The sequence below is a fragment of the Balaenoptera musculus genome, chromosome 12, assembly GCF_009873245.2.
Source record: "Balaenoptera musculus isolate JJ_BM4_2016_0621 chromosome 12, mBalMus1.pri.v3, whole genome shotgun sequence".
Taxonomy (NCBI): Eukaryota; Metazoa; Chordata; class Mammalia; order Artiodactyla; family Balaenopteridae; genus Balaenoptera; species Balaenoptera musculus.
The window spans coordinates 53,921,775-53,935,785 of NC_045796.1; positions in this window are offsets into that span (position 1 = coordinate 53,921,775).

The following is a 14,011-nucleotide window of genomic DNA, read 5'->3' on the forward strand; positions in this document are numbered from 1 at the left end:
AAGCCAAACAAGCCAAGAAATCAGAAGACCCCCATCTTCTAGGCAGGAATGGAGAGGCTGTCTCCCTGGAGCTCAGCTTCCGGGCTGTCCCAACATGAAAAAACAAGATAGTTGGTGGTTTTCGTTGTAAACATTCAGCTGCAAACAAATACCTTCATTCGTTGAGCAGTCGGATGATCCGTTTTGACTCATGCTGCCGAGGTGGCGGAAGTCCCGCTGAGAACAGCAGGAGGAATTAGATGAGACTAAATTAACTCAGGTGTCTGTGGAAATGGGTGGGAAGAGGCAGTGATTCACGGCCAGGACGGAGATAAGCTGGTTCTTGTCTTTATAAACTCCAAGTCCAGAGTCCATTTTCTGAAGTCATCATAAAAGGAGGAAATTTATTTTAGTAAATAGAAAGTAAAAGCCGTCAGAGCTGCACAGGTGAGACTCTAAGTAGGGTTAGAGGTCAGCACCCAGGAGTGATGAGCCATTTGCCAACCCAACCCAGTGGACTCTGATGCCCAGAGACTTAGCTTGATCCCATAGACACAGGGGACTCATACAAATAGCAAAAAGAGAAGTGGTATCAAATGGACGAGCACATTTAGCCCTTATTATGTTTTTTAAAGTTAGTCCAAGGACTGAGGTTTTATTGTTTTCTTTTTCCAACAGAAAAAAAATAAAGGACAAATTTGTCTATTTTCCTTACTGCTTTGCTCCTGTAGTATGGTTTCCAGACCTGAGACTGTAGGAAGTTTTATATAACCCATCACTGAGAAAAACTGGTATGTTACATCTTGGGGGTGAAGATTTTTTCATGCTGAAACTTCTAGGTTGGACTTGATCCATGGGGGGAGTGGTGGGTATATATCCTGAAGACTACCTGTCTGGCTGTTGGCTGGGAGTCTGTGTGATCACCCACCTTCTCTCCAGCAGGAAGAGGGAATCTCCTGGTCCCCTTATTCCCACCCTGAAACCTGTCTCAGCAGCCTGGCCTTAGGGAAGCCCTGACTGTGACTTGTCGAGTTTGCCCTCACAATGTTCAATCCATTTTGGAGGAACAGCTGTCATGGCCTTAGAATCGCCCCAACTGAAAATACAAGGGGACCGTGACTTTATGTAGTGTCATAAAAAGAGCACTGGACTCAGGATTAGAAGAGCAAGGGCTCCATCCCAGCTCTGCGCCTGATGCCTGATGTGTCCATGGGCGGGTCAGTCTTCCCCAGGCCTGACTGTAAGATGAGGGCGGTGAGGAGAGTTTCCAGAGTCCTTCCTGCCTCTGAGATTCTACTGGTCTAGGAGATGTTATTACCAATGGTAACAAAGTTCTGATAAGCTGCCATACCCTCTGGGAATGTGCCAGGAAGAACTTAGAACCAAGAAGACGTGACCCTCCTTAGGACAGGAGCCAGGGCTGTCAGTCCCCTTCTTGGCCACGGTGTCCAGGTGACAAAGGACACCCACAAGTGTGACAGAGTCAGCAGAGGTCCTCAGGGAAGAAAGAACCTTCTACTCAGGGCACATCTGGCTGGCTCTCCTGTGTTCCCCAAATTCCTTCCCTCAACGATGTCCCACATCCTTTTGAATTATCATGTTGAATCAGTTCCCTAAAACTCCAAGTTTAATGGAATGTCAGGTTATATAAACCCCTTCTGTCCTGCTCTACATGTTAGAAGCATCAGATGGGAACTGACTTGAAGGGAACAGAGCAGTAGATCTTCCAGTTAGGGATTAGGGCACATCTTAAATATTATTATTTTTATTTAAAAATTTGATAATATATGTACCAGGTTGGAAAATTCGCAAGTGACAAGAGGACGCTAAAAGTAAGGTGGCTCTTCCTCCTTCCCCATTCCTTAGCCTCCCATCTCTTCCCAAGAGCCATTCGCTTTTTCCAGATTCCTGTATATCTGTTCAAAGATATCCAATGCATACATAAGACTTTGCATCATATGCCTATTTTTTTCTTTTTCACAAATGGTAGCACAGGCCACACTATTACACACTTGCTTTTTTCTCTTAAAGCTGTATTTTGGAGCACTTCCATTTTAGTAGATGGAGAGCCAGCCCATTCTTTTTTACTAACTGCATAGTATTCCACTGTATAGATGATCATATTTTGTTTAACCAGTCTTCTGTATTAATGGACATTTAGACGTTTCCCCAAATGTTGTTATAACAAACAATGCTGCAGTGAATATCCTTGTACATACAACATTTGTCTTACTGGGCATAATCACATATGGCCTTGCTCTGCTGGTATTATTTTTATGTGTAAACGTCCATCTTTCCAATTAGATTGTAAATTCTAGGGAACAGCAGCAGACACTGTTCTGTCCTGTGACTCCGAAAACACAAAATGCAGCATCATGCACAAAAGTTTGGGTTTCATAAATACTGGATGAAAGAATTAAAGCTCCTCATTCGTACCAATGATACTTCAGAGATAAGTAAATGGTAAATCAGAGGTTCAGTGACTTACCTAAAATCACAGAGAACCAGTCAGGCATAGGAAACACCAATAAATTAAAATAGATGCAAATAAAAGCAGATATTTAGAATATTCCAAAAGTAGGCTATTTTTCCAGATTTACATGCACACGTGGAAGAGTTAACTCCATTGTCTAGCTCTGCAAGGTGAGTAAATAACTCCTCTGGAAAAACTGGTCATATTGGGAGGTGGGTAGATGTCTCCAGCTATTGGAATTTCACTCCGTAAATGTTGACTACAGTTCACCCAACGGTGTCCCAGTGACCTGGAAAAGTTAAGCATTGCCCAAAGTGCCTGACTGGTCAGGAGGGAGACATTTCCTCACATGAGGAACCCTAGTTCAACCCAGAGGAAGGTAAAAAAGGAGAAGTAAGGAAAGAGGAAGGAGGAAAAATCAGGAGGAGGAAAAGATGTTCTCTGACCATTTGACAGCTCTGAAAGAAATCAGGAAAAAAGGGAATGAGTAGATGACTTTAATTGTGCCACATCACCTGTTATCAGTGATACATGAAGAGAATGCCCCTTTGTTAGCAAAGAAGGAGGGTGTTGTTATCATGATGTTTAATGAACACTCATTATAACCTGGTAGCACGAAATGTGTGGTCTGATTGGTTGATCTCAAAACAATTATGTCAACATCTCATAGCTTAAAGATTATACAGCCTTGTAGTTTCACAACTTATTACCCCCTTAAAAAATAGTTTTCCATACAAATAAGTGTTGTATTAATCTTTACAAAATGTTTCCAGGATTTCCAAGACCCCTGTCTACCGAGGGTGACTCTAGTATTGACACCAATGTTTTTGAGGTGGTAAGTTTCCTTTGTCCTCAAATTGGGAAGAGTGTTGGATTGCTTTTTTTTTTCTCTCTCTCTCTCTTTTTCTCTTTTCTCTTGAGTGACCTGAAAGAGCAGATTCATTGGGTCTAAGAAAAATATCCCAATTCACCCTTATTCCCACCCCCAAGCAATAAAAGCCTTGTCATCAGGTTTATGGGTTAGATGACAACAAGCAAACTGCACAACACCAGGGCAGAGTAAGTGTGGATGCCACATGGCACTGAAATGCAAGACTAATGTGAGAAGCATAATTATCCAAGGTGGCAGTTTGATGAAGGGATGGAGGTTGACACTGCTAAGCTTGAGTAAGGTATCCTGGAATCTGAGTGCTTACCAATGGTCTGCATTTCAAGTTCCCGCCTCGCCCCAAAGTGCTGGCAGCTCCCTCCTAATGAGGCCCTCCTGGGCACCTGCAGCCCTGACCACGGGGCAGAGAGCCACGTGCTGAGTCATCAATACCTCCCAAAGCTCTGAGCCAACAGCTGCAGGGCAATGCCACCCTGTTTTCCTTTGCCACCCTGACCAAAACACCGTGTTTAGCTAAAACACAGAATGGCTAGAAGGGAGGCCACCAGCTGAGTGAGGTTTCCCTGAGATCTTTTCACGTTAATACAGCTTTACTAAAATGAGCAACAAGCTTTTACATCCATTGATTTGTAGAAATGGACTTAGACATTTAACTACTACATTTTACAGATGTGGAAACAGACTTGGAGAAGCTACACCTCTTGCTGAAGTAGCCCAGCTGGCCATACCAGGAATAGACCCAGGTGTCCTGATTACCTGTCCCCATACCCCACAACTCCCCCCAGTATAGCGCCCCTTCCATTTCAAGACCCCCCCACCATTATTGCTATTTTTCTGGGAATACATCTTTTTGAAAGAAAAAAATGACCTGACATGATTTTATGAATCCTTATGAGATGCTTGGATAGTTAAAGTTAAACCTAGCACATCTCAGCATAGTGTGTTTTATATAATATTAAGAACAAACAACTTAGAGCTCTCTTTGTTTATGATCTCATCCAGAAACTCACATTTCTGAAGGTGTATGTAGAAATGATACTGTAGTCCTATGACCACCTACTCCTAAATTATCACTGATTTATAACAAAATTTTTTAAATTAAAAAAAATTCCTTGCAGGCATAGCCAGATTTAACAATGTGTTTTGCTGATATTCAGTTCTAGCACTGCCCCGTGGAGGCTAGTACAAATATAAAAAGTGGACATGGAATTCTCTGTTAGACATCCAAACCCAAATATAGTCAGGATGTACACTGTTCTTACTTAAATTATCATTTTTGAGCCAAAGGTGAATTATATGCAGAAGATACCCAAAATACCTATAAAACTAAATGCTTCAAATGAAAGCTAGGAATTTGTGTTTCTAATTCAATTTGATCCCTCTTAGCAGTTATTAATAGAACTAATTTATTTGAAAGAGGCCAATAACATCAATCAAATTGTACATAGCTCTCTCTCTCTGGAGGCAGGAAACTCTTTGACATCAAGGTCTTGGTCTTATTCGTACCTGCTCCTGGGTTTATTCCTGGTTTGGCCAGCTGGGATACTTTAGCCTGGCCCAATATTTAAAGTATAATAGGCAGGCAATAAATATTGTTGAATGAACAAATGATTGAATGCATGAGTCAAAATGCTGAATTTACCTTTCATTATTAGGTTGAAAGCCTCACAATTTAAAACATGCCCCCCGCACCCCAAACTCAGTCATTCTGATAAAATGATTTAAAAATAAGAGGAGCAGTAGGGAGGATTTTCCCAGCGTTTTTTTTTTTTTTTTCCGCCTTGGGGGAAATGGGTTAAAAAACCACAAGGTTGTATGAGTTACATTTAGTGACTCCTCAACAAACTAATTCTATAGCTAATACATAATAAAGTGGAGGTTCCAGAAAATGTTTAAAATTAAATCTCTTGTATTTCATGGACTTAAGATTGCTATGCTGAGGTGGAGAGAGAAGTTAGTGGCCATGGTTTAGGAAGGTTCTGGTCATAGTTACTAGTTGGATGATATTAAGCAAGTTACTTAAGAACAGTTACTGTTTTGGAGTACTTTCGATGTGAACTGGGTTAAGGGTTTTTTTCCCCTGCATCACCTAATTTATTTGATCTCTCTGGGCTTCTGTTTCCTTGTATGTATAATAGAACCCATCTCAAAGGGTATTCATGAGGATAAAATGAGAAAATGGCGGTGGCAGACCCTAGTAACTTATACAGTATAAATCAAATGAGGCATTATTTTCATAATGATTATTGTACTACAGAAGCACCAAAATCAGTATTTAAGGTACATATTTTACTTTCTGTTTCTTCTACTGGAACAATGCCATTTAAAGTGAATACAGTAGAGAAAAAATAGGCATGACTCATAAATCCTATGTTCTTTGGAACCTTAATCTGTTGCTCTCTTCATTTATCTCATGAAGGAAATGAACCAAAGAAGGAAAAAGTCAAGGCAGGAGTGAGAGAAGATGAAAAGTTACTCTAAGAAGTGCCCAGCTAATTTCTAGAAAGCTTCTTATCTGCAAATAGTATGGTCAAATTGTTCAGAGTGTTTTGAAAGCATCCGTAGGACTACTGGAGTGTGATTTGTAATCTATTCCCGTATTTTCTTTCCCCTGAATTTCCATTCTCAGGAGTCTCAGAGTAAGAAGTACATCGTAAAAGCCTGGAAGCTTTGTTCTGGGCGGGAGAAAATGGTCTATTGAAAAACAAGCCAACCTCATTCTGGGTCTTGAAGCTTGACCATGTCATTTATGGAGTGACCCAGTCACGCTGTAAATGACCAGAGACATTCCAGAGTTCATGACTGTTGTGTAACAGCAACACTTCAAGGGTGGCTGCAGGCACGAGGCACAACACGCCCGCCCAGTGCGGTGAGTGGGAGGAACCCTCCCCCTGGAATGTGGCTTTGCTCCAAGGCGCGCCCTCCTCCCCATCCCTGCCACCAAGTGCTGGGGGTGGGAGACTGGACAGACTGGAGGGACGACTCTATTTTCAGGGAATGACAAACTGATCGTGCTGATTGAGTGAGAGTACTCACCTGCCTCCTGCTCTGGCTCCAAGGACAACCTACTGGGAGGATTTGTTTAGACATAACTTGTATGAGGAAGTGGTGCAGAGCAACAAGAGCCCAAACAACCCGCCACCAGAGAGGACTGCAGCCCAGGCTCCATTAGAAAATCGGGGCAAGGGGCCTTGTCCTCCCCAGGGTCCTGCAGCCACCAAGCTGCTGGAGAGGACATTCCATTCCACTGAGCGAGAGGAGACAAGATGGCAGCTTGAAATTACATGTGCAATAGTCCAGGAAGCTTGTAAACATTTAAGGAGTTGATTGTTATTTTCATTCCTGACCAGTTTGGTGGTGCCAGTAACAAGTCCATAAACTGCTGAAGCCCAGCCGGAGTGCTGAGAACAAGCATTTGGGAACGTGATCCCCAGTGAGTGATGAATATTCATGGCCGAGTGAATCTGAACTGCTCACTAGACAGGGAGGCTGGTGCATGAACTTGCAACAGGTCTTGGCACGGAAATCAAGTTTATAGATTTAACTGAAAAGAAAAGCACTCATGATCAAGACATGTCAGTGCACAGGGGCTCAGGGGGAGGCCAAAGGGGCGCTGTTGTTTCACGGGCTTAGAGTTTCAGCTTTGCAAGATGAAAACGTTCTAGAGATCTTTGCACAACAATGTGATTAGAGTGAACACTACTGAACTGTACACTTAAAAACAGTGAAAGTGGTAAATTTTGTGTGTATTTTTTTTTACCATGATTTAAAAAAAGAGAGAGAAGAAATGTCACTACAGAGACTGCCCTAAAACAGCTCAAACCAAATATATAGCTGTGCCCCAGCCTCTCTCCCCTTGTCCTCCCAATATGTCACCTGTCCATCGGGACAGGTGCTAAGGAGTCAGGTATAAGCTATCCTCAGGCTACACAGAGGTCCCCGTGGCCACTCTCCTGGCTTCCCAGAACCACAGAGCTCTGGAAGTGGATGTTCTTTCCTTCGTTGAATGATGTCTTCCTCCATCACCCCAAGGTGATCAGGGGCATTAAAAGACGTGCTTTGTGGCTCGGAGGATTGGAGAGACCGGCTGGGGTGGGTACACTGTAGAGGCCAGGAGGAAACCTTAGTGATCCCTCCTCTCCCCTCTCCCCTTTCCCCTCTCCCCACCACCCCCCTGCCTGGCCCCCAACACCCTCTACCCCATCGAAAGGGACTTTCCCTCTGTAACCACCAGGGTCTCCAGTGGTGAGCAGAGACGGTGACAAAAGACGTGATGTGGTTTCTGCTCAGTTAGAAGCACAGGAAAAACTTTCAAACACCCCTTAGAAGGGAGAAAAACCCAAATACGGAAGGAAGGAAGTCTGTGCACCTTCAGCACAGACTTTGCCTTGCCTTTTTCTGGTTTTTGTTTATAAGAAATATATGCTTCTCTTTTGGAGAAGCCCAGTGGCCCTCAGCAGAACTCATGGTGAGCCGGGGTTCAGCATCCCTGCCAGCCAATGCTCATCTCCACCTGATCACGTTCTAACTCATTCCTCTGATGTGAACAAGATTTGGACCTGAATTCAAGAGATGCTTCTCTCATGTCTAAGTTATATAGCTACTCTTAAAAGATTCCTTTCTTCCTTCCTTTTCTTCCTTTTTCTTCCTTCCTTTCTTTTCTTTCTTTCCTTCTTTCTTTCTTCCCTTCCTTCCTTCCTTCCTCCCTCCCTCCCTCCCTCCCTCCCTTCCTTCCTTCCTTCTCTTTCTTTCTTTCCTGCCAGTCCTCTTAAGAGCACCTAATTCTTCAGGCTATAGATGAACCGTAATATATGATGTTATTACACTAAAGTTGGAGGGATGGTTGAAACAGCTGTAACCTATCTAAGATGGGCTGAATGGTTTGCTACAGATAAATGTAATTTTCAGTCTGGAATCCATGTGCAGGTCAAAACTAGAGAAGACAAAAACTACCAATTTGAAGCAACATGACTATAAATCTACAGGGTTTCTGTTGGTTGCAAAAGCTGTATAACAGGTGGGTATATTGCAAGTCTTCAGATAATTCTTAGAGGAATCGTGCCTTGTGGGATTACATTGCTTGGGAACAGAAAGGTAGAACAGACTGCTGTTTCTCAACTTTCATCTCTGTCTCCAGGTATGTTGGTTAACTATATATGGGGCAATATTTAAAACAGAGAACATACCTCCTTAAACTCAGAAGTAACAAAAAAATTTTTATGTGTACTCGAAGCAGACAAGATGTCCATTTATGTGTTTCCTCTCCTTTGTAGAAAACACAGACCCTCCATGGTTTTAAAGTGGAATGAGCTTATCCACTTTATCCAAAATAGCAGCTGAGTTTTTGCAAGTGTGCAGTGCCTTCTGTCTGAGCATCACTGTGCCCTTCGGCTGTAGTTGTCAGGTCCCTGAGGCATGTCTTGACAGGGAGTGAGGAGCTCCCTGCCTCAGTTTCCTCTTTGGAGCACTGCTGACCTGAGGCTGACCCGGAACCACTGAAGCCTGACACCCACCCTCTGTTAACGCATGTGGAACTGCCAACTCAGTCAGGCTCTTTGAAGGGGAACTGGCTACCCCCAGAGTGATGAAAGCCTTTCAGAAAAGGGGCATCTGGAGGGAGCTTGGTTTCAGGGACGTTATTAATTGTGTTGAGCTGGGATGGATTCAGAATAACGTTGGGCCGTAGCAGGCCACGGTTCTCCAAGGCTTGCTGTCTCCACCTTGCTTTCCTGAAATGTCTGCAGAAGTCCTTAAGAGTCAAGCTCCAGACAAGGCAAAAGACAGTAACTTAATGCTGTAAAACCCTGCTGTTTTGGCAAGTCTGCCCTAAGTACAAACAGCATCAGTGACTCCTGTGGCCCTGCCCCGCTAGGCAATAGCAATGTTGTGTAACCTGCTAACTTGGGAAGCAGAATCAGGAAGATGGGATTTGGTTTCCAGGTCCAGCAGAAACTTGTCAGGTGGCTTGGGCCTCTCTCCTGACTTTCCATGCTTTGACAGTCCCATTTCTAAGATAGAGATGCTCAAAGCCCATCCCTACCTTCCTCCTTTGTGAAAACATTCAAGGACGAAAGCCTTAAACCTTCCACCAGCACAAGGCCAGGTACTTCTTGCAGCAACAGCAAGAGCAGATACTAAGATCTGTGTGAGGCTCTGATGGAAACCTCAGCCCCACTGGCCAGATGTAGAGAACTACAGTCTTAACCTTGGTTCTTAAAAATGAAATGGATTCATTAAAATTGGGCCTCATTCTTTGATTTTACAGCCAGCTGTGTGCATGGGCTCACTGCTCCGTGGGTCACTTGGGTCAAATGTTCCCTGGGGCTGGCATCTGCCAGCCCCTAGAACCCTGGCGAGCCACCCGCCTCCCAGGAGTCCACCGGAGACAACCAGTGAAGCCCTCGCAAGCAAATTATCTCGGGATTTGTGACCAACCATCTTCCACCTCCTTTCTGTTGAAACAGAATCAAAAGTTAACTGCACGCAGGCAGCTCCGATAAAGAAGTATGTTCTACACTTGGAAGGAGCAGGGGGTCGACCCTGCAGCTTTGGAGATGCCTTGTACTATCTGCACCAGCCCTTCCTCGCGATGCTTGACCCGTCTTCCGGTGGGTGCGAGCACTTCCGGTCCTCACGCTTCCGGGAGGCTCGGAGGGCGGGGTCAACTGGTGGAACCGGTTCACTTCCTAGGGCTCCCAATGCTTCCTCAAGTAGGCGGGGGCAGAGGCAGTTCTGCTATGATTGGCATTTTGTTTGCTGGCCCTGATGTGCTCCGGAGAGGATATTCTGTCAGCTCTTGGCACAGAAGACATTGCGGGACGGCCACTGTGTCCCTGCCCTGACACACCACCAGGAATGAAAGGGATCACTGAGTATGAACTCACAGCCTCATTTTCAGAAAAAGGCTGAGGCAGGCTGAGCGTTCGGGCCGCATCAACTTCTCTTAGAAGATCTGCGCACCCTTCCCGGCCCTCGGCCCTCGCTCCTTGCCTTGACTGTGTCCTGTATGTACGGAGAGGCTGTCGCCTAGCCTTGTAGTGTCAGCAGGTTGGAGAGAGGACCAAGTCATGTTTTCTGTGTTCAAGGCGGTAAAATGGGCCACATGCGTCTGTGACGGCAAGTAATCACAATGAAACTGACACTCAAGTAGAAAACGGAGTCCGCCCACAGGAGCAGCCCTGCACCAACTGCTGCATATGGGTTAAGCCTGGAGTCGCAGCTCAGGTCAGCCTCTGGCTGCCACGAGCTGGTGATTCAGTAATAACTGGAAGCACGATTGCTTTTTCACTCGCTATTTTTTAACGGTTTATTCATAAAGCAATTTTTCACTTTTCACTTATTTTCAGCCCCTTTCACATCTATCTACTCACAGTTTCTGTCTTGGCTTAACCTTTCCCTCTCCTCCTCCGTCTTGCTGCTTCATTTTTCTTTATTCCCCTTTTTAAACCTTGAACCGTTAGAGCCGTATCGAGGCCTCCATTGCTTTGCTAACCAGAATGTTTCTTTCAGCGTCTTCTTGGGTTCTCTCGATTGGCCTCACCTTCTCTTCTTTAGCTCTCATATTTTTGACCCCCTTTCCTTTTTGTGGCAACAAAATTAAATCTTTCTTAGTCTTCATACAAGTAAGCCTTTGCATAAAAAGAAAGAAAGAAAGAAAGAAAAAAGATGTATAAGAAAAAACAAAAAGCCGCTAAACTAAACAGCCTAGAATTCATGGTACTTGAACAGAGGTTTGATTTACACACAACTCATTATTTCCATTAAAAGAATCTTGATTCCTTTCAGATGAGCATATTAATTCCTGGGGAAGTTTCATGGTTCTCACAAATTAGCAGGACCTTTGCGAGCCCAATCTCTTGCCAAAAGAAGCCACAATAGTTTTTTCCATATAAGCCTGCCTCTCATTTCCATTTTCCTCTGACATCTGCTCTCTAAATTACAAATATCTGCCTATAGCAACAATCAGACTTCCAAGGAAAACAAACCAAAAGGAAATAAGAGAAAACGATGGACTTTTAGCATATTAAGAGATGTAATACTTCCGAAAGAGGCAAAGAAAACCTAGGAATGACTCCTTCATTTTATGGATCAGGAAACTGAGGCCCAAGAAGTTCCAGGACTTTCTTGAGAGCACACAGGTAACTAGGGGTTGAACCAGGACTAGAACTAAATCCCCAGTTCACTCTTTTCTGCAGAGTAGGAGCACATAATCTCAGTTCCCGCCTTGGGGGTATATTTAGACTCTGGCCTGGGGAGCACAGAAGAAGGACTTAAATCACCCCATTCATGATCTTTAGATGGTTAGTCTCACAGCAAATCACTCTCACATTAATTGTTCTAAAACTGGGGAGGCAAGAAAGCGTTCCACAGAAAAGGATGAGGGTGCATCCCACTTCCTTTGCCTGTGTGGATGGGAAATAGTACTCAAGGGCAGCCTTGCTGTGGAAGGAGGGAGGGTGGAGACGGTCCCTTCTCTTCCCAAGGTGTAACTACACTGACAGGCTGCTAGCCTGGACATTGCTCTGCAGAGTGCTGGGTGCCAGGTGGGAGTGGTACCATGTCTCATTTTCCACCCCCTTTCAGAATCCCTGGGAAGAACTCAAATGGGGAATACGTTTTCAAATATTTTACAAAACATACAGCACAGTTCATTTCGTGGTGTCATGGACTCTTCCTCAGAATTAGACAAGCTCTTCAGATTTGTCTTCCATATAGATAGTTTTATATAAATAGTTTCCTAGGAGGCCTCAGGAACATTAAGGAAACTTAAGTTCTCTACCAGAGCCTTAGCTCTGTCTTGTCTCCAGGTGCACCATCATTTGTAAGGTTGAGAGAAACCTTTGAATTACAGACGTGGGAAGGACTTGCCAGGCATCTTGCTTATCCTGTGCTTTCAAACAAGCTGGCTCCTCTCTAAGCCCTCCCAGCAAGGAGACTACTTCCTCCCTCCCATGGAAAGGAAGCCGTTGTGTTACCAACCCTAAAGGTGGGTGTTATTTTTTGTCATTTAAACCAAAGTCCCTTCTGCTAACGATTTAACTTCATTTCTTTTGCTCTGCTCCTCACCCTGGTTGCCATAGCCCACAGATGAATTCTTCAGATACCTAAAGATGGGAAGTTGTACCATGATTCCATGAGAACAACCCCCTTTTGTTAACACACTGAAGAATTTCTTACCAAAACTACCCACTGGCATTTACCTGTCACTTCCTCTTTCTTTCTTGATGGGGGTAGGAGAAAACTACAAGGTGACTGTGTTCACATTTATGCTAAATAAAAGCTTCTATCTTAAATTCAGAGAGAAGGAATGTGTACATGACCAACTCTGGTTCGTTATTTATCAAACCTGGAAGGAAGAGCAAACCAGGAGAGGGTCTGTTAGTTTATAGTATTCTGTGAAACTGGGCATGGGGAGTATTTGCATAAATCAGGTTAAGAATAACTTTTTGGAATCTTGCTCTGTTTTTGGCCTAAATTACATGATTAAAGCTATCTTGAGATTAAAATCACTTCTCACTTATTGAAGGAGCAGCTGTCAGTAGCACTTTGAGCAAACGGACTTGGGGGTCCTGAGGACTTGAAGCTTAAAAAAGGATGTGATAGGAGGCTTATTCCTGGGTCCTGAAACATTTCTTGCAGCTGCTGTATGCCCAGAAGTGGACTCCAAAGAGGTAGCCAGTGCTCAGGATGATCTGATTTCTTCTGGCCAGACACTGATAATGAAACAGACATGTTATGGAGAGAGAACTCTATAGTCTCATAAAGGAAATAGAAATGTCTTTTCAATTGGTTCAATGATCCCATTCTATGTAACTTCTCTTCTATGCATTAATGTTTTTAGCTGCCAGCCTCTGTGGTACAGCCTTCCTTTGTAGACCAGATTATCCCAGAGGCCTGGTTTTACATTAGAAATCCTCCACCATGTGCCTCTAATTACTTTCATTTCTCTGCTCTGGCCTTTCCCCATTATCTTCTTTTAAAGAAGGCTTCACACACACACAGACACACACACACAGAAATAAGTTCACTTATACAAACTTATGGGTCCTAAATTGGTTTCCTGTCCCTCAAGAGAAACAATTTGAGATGTGTGCCCATAAACTCCCATGGAACTGTATATTCTATGTGTTTTCTTCTGGTGAAGAATTGAATGCATCATTTCTGAACAGGGCTTTTAGTTTAAGGAAAGATTCAAAAAGGTGGCTTCTTCATTTTTGCCTTGCTCTACAAACAGCTGCCCAAAGTCTCAGTTCAACAGGGTGGATGTCGGCTGGGGAGACTTGAGCTCCTAGTGAATATTATCTTCTCATGTAATGTTTCATTAAACAGCTAAGTCCACAAGTGTTCCCAAGATAGATAACTCTCAAGAAAAAAAGGCATGCTTTGCCAAGTAAAGAACTATGATTTATGGTAGTAACTGTTATACTCTGACTCCTTTTGGGCTTTGTTTTGAAAAATTATTACCACAATGGTTCTCTAGAATTTGGTAGTGCAACCAGCACCATTTGGCCCATTTATGACAATAGGGTTCTGGTTTTCTTAACTCCACAGTTAAATGTTGGCAGCATTTCAAATTCTTGACACAGATGTTTAAGTGAATATAAAGAAGCAGCATTAAAAAAAAACAGTGGGCAGTTTTGAGTGTCTAAATGTAGGGAGCATTATTTTCT